Source organism: Neomonachus schauinslandi, chromosome 9, assembly GCF_002201575.2.
Source record: "Neomonachus schauinslandi chromosome 9, ASM220157v2, whole genome shotgun sequence".
In the NCBI taxonomy this organism is placed as follows: Eukaryota; Metazoa; Chordata; class Mammalia; order Carnivora; family Phocidae; genus Neomonachus; species Neomonachus schauinslandi.
This window is the reverse complement of record NC_058411.1, coordinates 56,513,274-56,523,610: the sequence shown is the minus strand read 5'-3', so window position 1 is coordinate 56,523,610 and position 10,337 is coordinate 56,513,274.

Here is a 10,337-nt window from a genome sequence, read left to right as displayed (position 1 = left end):
TCCATTTCTTTGTGTCTTTCAATTTCTTTCATGAGTATTTTATAGTTTTCTGTGTACAGATCCTTTGCCTCTTTGGTTAGATTTATTCCTAGGTATCTTATGGTTTGAAGTGCAATCATAAGTGGGATTAATGCCTTAATTTTTCTTTCTTCTGTCTTGTTGGTATATAGAAATGCAACTGATTTCTGTGCATTGATTTTATATCTTGCCACTTTACTGAATTCCTGTATGAGTTCTAGCAGTTTTGGGGTGGAGTCTCTTGGGTTTTCCACATAAAGTATCATATCATCTGCAAAAAGTTAGAGTTTGACTCCTTCTTTGCCAATTCGGATGCCTTTTATTTCGTTTTGTTGTCTGATTGCTGAGGCTAGGACTTTTAGTATTATGTTGAATAGCAGTGGTGATAGTGGACATCCCTGCCGTGTTCCTGACCTTAGGGGAAAAGCTCTCAGTTTTTCCCCATTGAGAATGATATTTGCTGTGGGTTTTTCATAGATGGTTTTTATGATATTGTGGTATGTACCCTCTATCCCTAAACTGTGAAGAGTTTTGCTCAAGAAAGGATGCTGTACTTTGTCAAATGCTTTTTCTGAATCTATTGAGAAGATCATATGGTTCTTGTTCTTTCTTTTATTAATGTATTGTATCACATTGATTGATTTGTGGTAGTTGAACCAAACTTGCAGCCCAGGAATAAATCCCACTTGGTCGTGGTGAATAATCCTTTTAATGTACTGTTGTCTCCTACTGGCTAGTATTTTGGTGAGAATGTTTGCATCCATGTTCATCAGGGATATTGGTCTGTGATTCTCCTTTTTGATGGGGTCTTTGTCTGGTTTTGGGATCAAGGTAATGCTGGCCTCATAAAATGAGTTTGGAAGTTTTCCTTCCATTTCTATTTTTTGGAACAGTTTCAGAAGAATAGGTAGTAATTCTTTAAATGTTTGGTAGAATTCCCCTGGGAAGCCATCTGGCCCTGGGCTCTTGTTTGTTGGGAGATTTTTGATGACTGCTTCAATTTCCTTAGTGGTTATAGGTCTGTTCAGGTTTTCTATTTCATCCTGGTTCAGTTTTGGTAGTTTATACATCTCTAGGGATGCATCCATTGCATCCAGATTGTCTAATTTGCTGGCATAGGGTTGCTCATATGTTCTTATAATTGTTTGTATTTCTTTGGTGTTGGTTGTGATCTCTCCTCTGACATTCATGAATTTATTTATTTGGGTCCTTTCTCTTTTCTTTTGATAAGTCTGGCCAGGGGTTTATCAATCTTGTTAATTCTTTCAAAGAATCAGCTCCTAGTTTCGTTGATTTGTTCTACTGTTCTTTTAGTTTCTATTTCATTGATTTCTGCTCTGATCTTTATTATTTCTCTTCTCCTGCTGGGTTTAGGCTTTATTTGCTGTTCTTTCTCCAGCTCCTTTAGGTGTAGGGTTAGGTTGTGTATTTGAGACCTTTCTTGTTTCTTGAGGAAGGCTTGTATTGCTATATACTTTCCTCTTAGGACCGCCTTTGCTACATCCCAAAGATTTTGAACAGTTGTGTTTTCATTTTCATTGGTTTCCATGAATTTTTTTAGTTCTTTAATTTTCTGGTTGACCCATTCATTCGTTAGTAGGATGCTCTTTAGCCTCCATGTATTTGAGTTCTTTCCGATTTTCCTCTTGGTATTGAGTTCTGGTTTCAAAGCTCTGTGGTCCGAAAATAGGCAGGGAATAATCCCAGTCTTTTGGTAGTGGTTGAGACCTGATTTGTGACCCAGAATGTGATCTATTCTGGAGAACTTTCCATGTGCACTAGAGAAGAATGTGTATTCTGTTGCTTTGGGATGGAATGTTCTGAATATGTCTGTGAAGTACATTTGGTCCAGTGTGTCCTTTATTTTATTTTATTTTTTTTCCAGTGTGTCCTTTAAAGTCTTTATTTCCTTGTTGATCTTTTGCTTAGACGATCTGTCCATTTCAGTGAGGGGGGTGTTAAAGTCCCCCACTATTATTGTATTATTGTTTCTTTGATTTTGTTATTAATTGGTTTATGTAATTGGCTGCTCCCTTGTTAAGGGCATAGATATTTACAATTGTTAGATCTTCTTGTTAGATAGATCCTTTAAGTAGGCTATAGTGTCCTTCCTCATCTCTTATTACAGTCTTTGGTTTAAAATCTAACTTGTCTGATATAAGGATTGCCACCCCAGCTTTCTTTTGATGTCCTTTAGCATGGTGAATGGTTTTCCACCCCCTCACTTTCAATCTGGGGGTGTCTTTGGGTCTAAAATGAGTCTCTTGTGACAGCATATCGATGGGTCTTGTTTTTTAATCCAATCTGATAGCCTGTGTCTTTTGATTGGGGCATTTACCCCATTTACATTCAGGGTAACTATTGAAAGATAGGAATTTTGTGCCATTGTATTGCCTGTAAGGTGACTGTTACTGTATATTGTCTGTGTTCCTTTCTGGTCTATGTTGCCTTTAGGCTCTCTCTTTGCTTAGAGGACCCCTTTCAATATTTCTTGTAGGTCTGGTTTGGTGTTTGCAAATTCCTTTAGTTTTTGTTTGTCCTGGAAGCTTTTTATCTCTCCTTTTATTTTCAATGACAGCCTAGCTGGATATAGTATTCTTGGCTGCATATTTTTCTTGTTTAGTTCTCTGAACGAGCCAGGCCTTCTGACCTGCCAGGTCTCTATGGATATGTCTGCTGCCAATCTAATGTTTCTACTGCTGTAGGTAACCGACCTCTTATCCCGAGCTGCTTTCAGGATTTTCTCTTTGTCTCTGAGACTTGTGAATTTTACTATTAGATGTCGGGGTGTTGACCTATTTTTATTGATTTTGAGGGGGGTTCTCTTTGCCTCCTGGATTTTGATGCCTGTTTCCTTCCCCAAATTAGGGAACTTCTCTGCTATAATTTGCTCCAATATACCTTCTGCCCCTCTCTCTCTTCTTCTTCTGGGATCCCAATTATTCTAATGTTGTTTTGCTTTATGGTATCACTTATCTCTCGAATTCTCCCCTCGTGATCCAGTAGTTGTTTACCTCTCCTTTCCTCAGCTTCTTTATTTTCCATCATTTGGTCTTCTATATCACTAATTCTCTCTTCTGCCTCATTTATCCTAGCAGTTAGAGCCTCCATTTTTGATTGCACCTCATTAATAGTCTTTTTGATTTTGACTTGATTAGATTTTAGTTCTTTTATTTCTCCAGAAAGGGATTCTCTAGTATCGTCTATGCTTTTTCAAGCCCTCCTAGTATCTTTATAATCATCATTCTGAACTCTAGTATTGTCTGGTAATGTCCATATTGATTAGGTCCCTGGCAGTCAGTACTGCCTCTTGTTGTTTTTTTTTGAGGTGAGTTTTTCCATTTGTCATTTTATACAGAGAAGAATAGATGAATGAGAGAACAAAATGCTAAAGGGGTAACAACAACCCCAGAAAAATATACGCTTCCAGAAAGTGGTCGCTTTTCTGTTCATAGAATTGCCACTATTCTTTTCTTTGATCTCCTGTTGAGTTTGTAGGTGTTCTGAATGTTTGATAACTATCTAGCTGAATTGCTGGGACCAGATGAAATTTAGGTCTCCTACTCCTCCACCATCTTGCTCCTCCCCCCCTCCAAGTAAATACATTTTTGACCTATTGGCAGAGATTAAAAAAAAAAAAAAAGTGGCACTGCAGTTTTGGTGAATACAGAGTAAAAAATACTTCTCTGGGAGTAAGAACACAGTTTGAATAGGTCCAGGACCTTTTGTACATAAGCTCAGCTAACTTGAGTTTGAAAGTTTTATTTGTCCTTTTAATCTTACCTTAAGTCAGAATAATGTGGACAATAGAGATTCCAAGTAATGAGTAGCATTTTATAAGTCTCCTAGTAAAAATTTTAGGGAAATAAGTTTCTCTATCACTAAATAGACAATGAGGGATATCTCAGATATAAAACACAAAGTGAATTATATATATGTATATATATATGGAATGCACATGCATTTACCAGGCTTTGATCAAATCTGAAAATAGACATGTAATCATCAAATATATTTCCATTAGTGAGGGTACTTAAATCCATTTGAAGATGTTTAAAGGGGCCTTTAGGCTTGGGATCTGGTTGCTGTTCCATCAGCCTTGATTAAGTAACAGGAGTGCAGGCCATGCATTAGAAAAATGCTTGACAATGGCTTTAAAGTTTTCTTATGAATGCAGGATTTTAATCATTTTATCTATGCAATGACTGACCAGTTGATTTGTATGCTGTTGGCCAAAAGGGGGAACTGCTTTACTATTGATAAGACTGGTGTAATATGCCTAGAAAAGGCCCATTGCAAAGTTAATAGGGAACAGTATTTCTCCCAAGAACATGCTATAGCTGTTAAGTGTCATAACTATTTCCTTCTTTGAATGACTATTGCTTTTTTAGTTATTGAGAAGTGTAGTTCTCCAAAATCTTAGGCTGTTAGAAATTTTGTTGTTTGAAATTATATAAATATGAAAGAAACCCTGAACTCTCATCAGGAACCTCTATGTCACTTTGACATAAACAGCTTTGACTTACAACCAGAATGCATAGCTTCAGGTAGGGGGTTTCTGAAGACAGCATCCCACATTTCTGTTAACTTTGTAGTTTATAAGGAAGAGGATCATGGATCCACTTTCTTGATAATTTTCATATTGGGGCTATTTTTCCATTTTACTTAAGTTGTTGAATTATTAGTATTAGTTTGTATATACTATTCCCTTGTTATTCTTTTAATGTCAGTAGGGTCTATACTGATGTCCCATTTTTCTAATTCATTGATTTCTAGGTTTATCTTTATTATTTTCTCCTTTTTCTTGGGTTTAATTTGCTTTTCAATTATTTCTTAAGGGGGACATTTAGATTGTTGATTTGTGAACATTTAAATATAAACACTAAATGTTATAAATTTCATTCTAAAGATTGCTTTAGCTACATTCCAAAAAATGCACTTTTATACTTATTTTTTGTGTATTTTTATGTTATATGACTTTAATCCTCTTAAATTATATAGCCTTATGACTCAAAATGTGGTCGATCTTGGTGAATGTTCATGTGCACTTGAAAAGAAAGTTTATTGTGCTCTGCTTGGTAAATGTGCTTAATTGGTGTTATCTATGTCAGAATAAGTTGATTAATAGTGCAATTTAGTTATTCCACATCTTTACTGATCTGTCTACTTCTATCAGTTATAGAGTAATGTTGAAATCTTTACTGTAATTCTAAATTTTTCTCCATTGAGGTCTATCCACTTTTGTTTCTTCTATTTTGAAGTTCTGATATTGGCTGCCTACACATTTAATATTCTCATGTCTTCTCAATGCATTAACTTTGTGATTATTAACTGATTTCCCTCATTACCCCTGGTAATATTCTTTGCTCCCAAATCTATTTTATTTGACAGTAAAGTAGTCATTCCAGCTTTCTTTTACTTAGTTGTACTATAGTACATATTTTTCCATTATTTTAATTTTTTTCTTTCTTTGACTTCATAATTAATGTGAGTTATTTGTATGCTGAGTTTAGTTGGGTTTTGCTTTTTATCATCTGACAATCACTGTCATTTTTTGGAGTGTTTAGATCATTTATATTTAACGTAATTATCGATGTGATTGGGCTGTGCCTTCTTTCTGATCACTATTATTTAATGTTATTTTTTTTCTCCATTATTGAACAACTCTTTTTTGGGGGGGAGTTCTAGAGTTTATATTATCAATTTTTAACTTATTATAGTCTACTTTGAGATAATGTAATATGTCTTTGTATATTGAAAAAAAAAAGAAGATAGCAGGAAGGGAAGAATGAAGGGGGGGGAGTCGGAGGGGGAGATGAACCATGAGAGACTATGGACTCTGAAAAACAAACTGAGGGTTCTAGAGGGGAGGCGGGTGGGAGGATGGGTTAGCCTGGTGATGGGTATTAAAGAGGGCACGTACTGCATGGAGCACTGGGTGTTATATGCAAACAATGAATCAAGGAACACTACATCAAAAACTAATGATGTAATGTATGGTGATTAACATAACATAATAATAAAAAAAATCTGAAAAAAAATTTTCCTCCTCCTATTTTCCTCCTCATACTTATACTTTTGCTACTATACATTTTTGTTTCTTTCTTTTTTTTTTAAAGATTTTATTTATTTGAGAGAGAGAGTGAAAGTGAGAGAGATCACAGAGGGAGAGGGAGAAGCAGACTCATCTCTGAGTGGAGAGCACTATGCAGGATTCAATCCCAGGACCCTGAGATTATGATCTGAGCCAAACGCAGACGTTTAACCATCTGAACCACCCAGGCTCCCCTATACATTTTTCTTTTACATAAATTACAAGTTACACAGTTCACTGTTATTATTTTTGTTTCAAGCTATACATTATCTTTTAAATAATTTTAAAATTAGAAAACATTTACATTACTAACATATTTACAATATCCTGTTCTTTGATTGCCTTGGGTAAATGTAAGGTTTCATCTAATATTTTCTTCTGCCTTAAAAACTTCCTTTAACATTTATTTCAGTGCAGGTTTTTTGGAAACAAATATTTCCACCTTTTAATTTTTTTTTAAAGATTTATTTATTTATTTGAGAGAGAGAATGAGAGAGAGAGAGAGCATGAGAGGGGGGAGGGTCAGAGGGAGAAGCAGACTCCCTGCCGAGCAGGGAACCTGATGCGGGACTCGATCCCGGGAGCCCAGGATCATGACCTGAGCCGAAGGCAGTCGCTTAACCAACTGAGCCACCCAGGCACCCCAGATTTTAATTTTTTTAACTAGTTTTTTTTTGTTTCATATTCATTTTTGAAAGATTTTTTCCTCTGAATACAAAGTTCTAGATAAACAGATTTATCTAAAAAAAATAACACATTAAATATATCATTCATTGTCTTTTAGTTGACATTGCTTCTAATGAGAAATCTGAGATTTTTATTTTTGTCTTATTTTATATAATATTTTTTCCCTGTCTGCTTTGCAGTTTTTTCTTTCTTTATCTTTGGTTTTTAATAATTTGATTCTGGTTGGCTTTCATGTGTTTTATTGCATATTTATTCTTTTAGAATGTGTGGGCTTATGGTTTTCATAAATTTAGAAGTTTTTGACCTTTATTTCAATGCTTTTTTGCCTCCTATTCCCCCAGGACTCAATTGTATACATATATTAACTGTTTGATATTATCCACTCAGCCTCTGTTTTTTCTTTTTTTGGTCTTTTTTTCTTTCTATGCTTCATTTTATATAGTTTCTATTTCTTCTAGTTTATAGATTTTTTTTTTCTTCTGCAGTTTTAATCTTCTGTTAAATCTACCCAGTGTACTTTCTATCAGGTATTGAATTTATCACTATATTTTATATTTGGGTTTTTCAAAAAAGCTTCTAGTTTTTTTTCCTTCCCATGGTCATTTCCATATTACATTTTTATTTTATTTATTTAAAAAAAATTTTTAAAGATTTTATTTATTTATTCGACAGAGAGGGACACAGCGAGAGAGGGGACACAAGCAGGGGGAGTGGGGGAGGGAGAAGCAGGCTTCCCGCAAAGCAGGGAGCCCAATGTGTGGCTCAATCCCAGGACCCTGGGATCATGACCTGAGCTGAAGGCAGATGCTTAATGACTGAGCCACCCAGGCACCCCTTTATATTACATTTTTAAACATGTGAAAAATATTTAGTAGTTGTTTTAATACCCTTGCCTGCTAATACCATTACCTCAGTCATTTGTGTCTCTGTTTCTATTGTTTGACTTATTTCCTGGTTATGGATCGTATTTTCTGCTACCTTGCAAGTTTCAAAATATATGATCAGATCCAAGGCATTGTGATTATTATGTTGAGTGTTAAGGATTTTGTTATTTTTTTTAAGTAATGTTGGATACTCTTCTGGTATATATACTTAAGTTACTTGGATCTGTGGTGGTTTGCTTTGAAAAATTTTCTGTTGGCGCTTGATGTAATTAAACCCCATTACAAAGAAATAGCCTTCTGTGAATTTAATTCAATGTTTCATGTCTTATGAAACTTCACCATTCTGGCTAAGAACACAAACTAGTCCTAGCTTTGTGTGGGCTTTGGGAATTTTTATGCCTCCTCATTTCAGTTGTTGTTTCCCAGATGATGTAGTTTCTACTTGCAGATGTGCAGATCTGTACTAAGCCAAAGACTTAAAGGAAGTCTCTGAAGATCTCCAGAGCTCCCTCTGCATGTTTCCCCATTCTTTGGTGCTCTGCACCATATTTTCTAAGTAGTTCAACCTCTCAAAATCTGATCTTTGTCCCCTCAGCTCAATGAGATCACCAGGCTTTCTGTGGGTTCCTCTTACCTTTGTTGAGTCTTTGGGCAATAAACTGGTATAATTTTAGGGCTCATTTTATTGATTTTCCTTCTACAGGGAGTAGTCCTTAACTGCTTGTTGTCCAATGTTTGAAAATCATTGTTTTATATATTTTGTCCAGTTTTTTTGTTCTCTAAGATAGGAATAGAAATTTAATTTCCCTCCAACTTGGCTGGAAACAAACATCCTCCAAATCCATTTTAATCCTGCTATTAACTTTCACTTTTCTTTAATCCTTCTTGTGTCATCATTCTCCATTCAAATTTTCTGTGATCTGTAATTCACAGTCTGTTCACTCTTTAGGGTTTGTTCTTATTTAATTAATGCCAAGTCTTTTTGCTTTCTAGGATCTAGGATGTACATCCAGCTCTCAACAAGATCATGGTATCAGGGGTGAAGGATTACTAATTAAAAAAAAACCTGAACAACTCAAGTGAAAACACTTAGATTATATTAGAGACTCTGTCAAGCACTGACATCATAATTCTGTATAAATTCTTACTGAGGTTAAGTGCATTTAATAAATCAAAGGATATTTTTTTTCCTGCCCAAATGTATTTTTTTTTAAAGATTTTATTTATTTATTTGAGACAGAGAGAATGAGAGAGAGCACATGAGAGGGGGGAGGGTCAAAGGGAGAAGCAGACTCCCTGCTGAGCAGGGAGCCCGATGCGGGACTTGATCCAGGGACTCCAGGATCATGACCTGAGCCGAAGGCAGTCGCCCAACCAACTGAGCCACTCAGGCGCCCATCCTGCCCAAGTGTATTTAAAAGAAAAGCAAAATCTCTGCTTTTAATATTCATGTCTTGCTTAGTATTATGTGCCACTCTTGATGCACAGGGTTGACCTTTTTAAAATAATCAAGCATCAATTCACATTTTATTAGTGGTTCTTATTCTGGACATGGCCCATTGCACTTGGAGGCTACTTGAAGCCTTGCAAATTGATGGAACATTTTGTGTATATATGCGTATGTACATTAGTTGTATACCTTTCTGTAATGGTATAGGGCCCCATGATACAAAAAAAGTTTAACTGCAAATAAGATTATAACCTAAACTATCACTTATGCATGTATTTTTGATGTGAAGGAATCACTAAAAAATTTATGAATTTTTTTATTTTACTTTATCATTTGTTTTATTTGGTGCTTATTGTTTTTTTATTTTCTGTATATTTAGATCTATAATTACAAAGAAGTGATTTGCAGCTTTCAGGGCCTGTTACTCTGTCTTCAGGGATGAAGATAACATTTCTTTTTTTTCAACTTCCATTAGTAATGTAATCCCTACTACTATTTTAAAGAATGGTTGGGAATAATGACTGGTAAGAAATAACTGGGAATTATATTTCCCACTGGAATTTCTACGGCTCATCAAAAGTTTCTGTTACTTCTTTGAAATCTTTTTTTTTTTTAAAGATTTTATTTATTTTTTTGACAGAGAGAGACACAGCGAGAGAGGGAACACAAGCAGGGGAGTGGGGGAGGGAGAAGCAGGCTTCCCACCGAGCAGGGAGCCCGATGTGGGGCTTGATCCCAGGACCCTGGGATCCTGAAAGAATACATCCACAGTCTACTCTGGATTCTTTTTTTTTTTAAATTTTTTGTTGTTATGTTAATCACCATACATTACATCATTAGTTTTTGATGTAGTGTTCCATGATTCATTGTTTGTGCATAACACCCTGAGCCGAAAGCAGACGCTTAACGACTGAGCCACCCAGGCGCCCCTTCTCTGAAATCTTAATATTATTCAGGGGGAGGTAGCTAGAAATATAAAGACTTTACTCTGCAATATGCCTTTTCTCTAGTAATGATGATATGGTGGTGATATTTGTTAATGTGCAGAGCATATCGATTCAAAGGAAATAATTTGTGAACTGCAAAGTGGTGCAGTAAAGAATATTAAATCTATTTTTGACAGTGTTTCATGAAACATATCTGTATATTAAAAACATATTCTTAATACTTTTTTCCTCTCAAATTGACACAAAGGAGTTGGCCT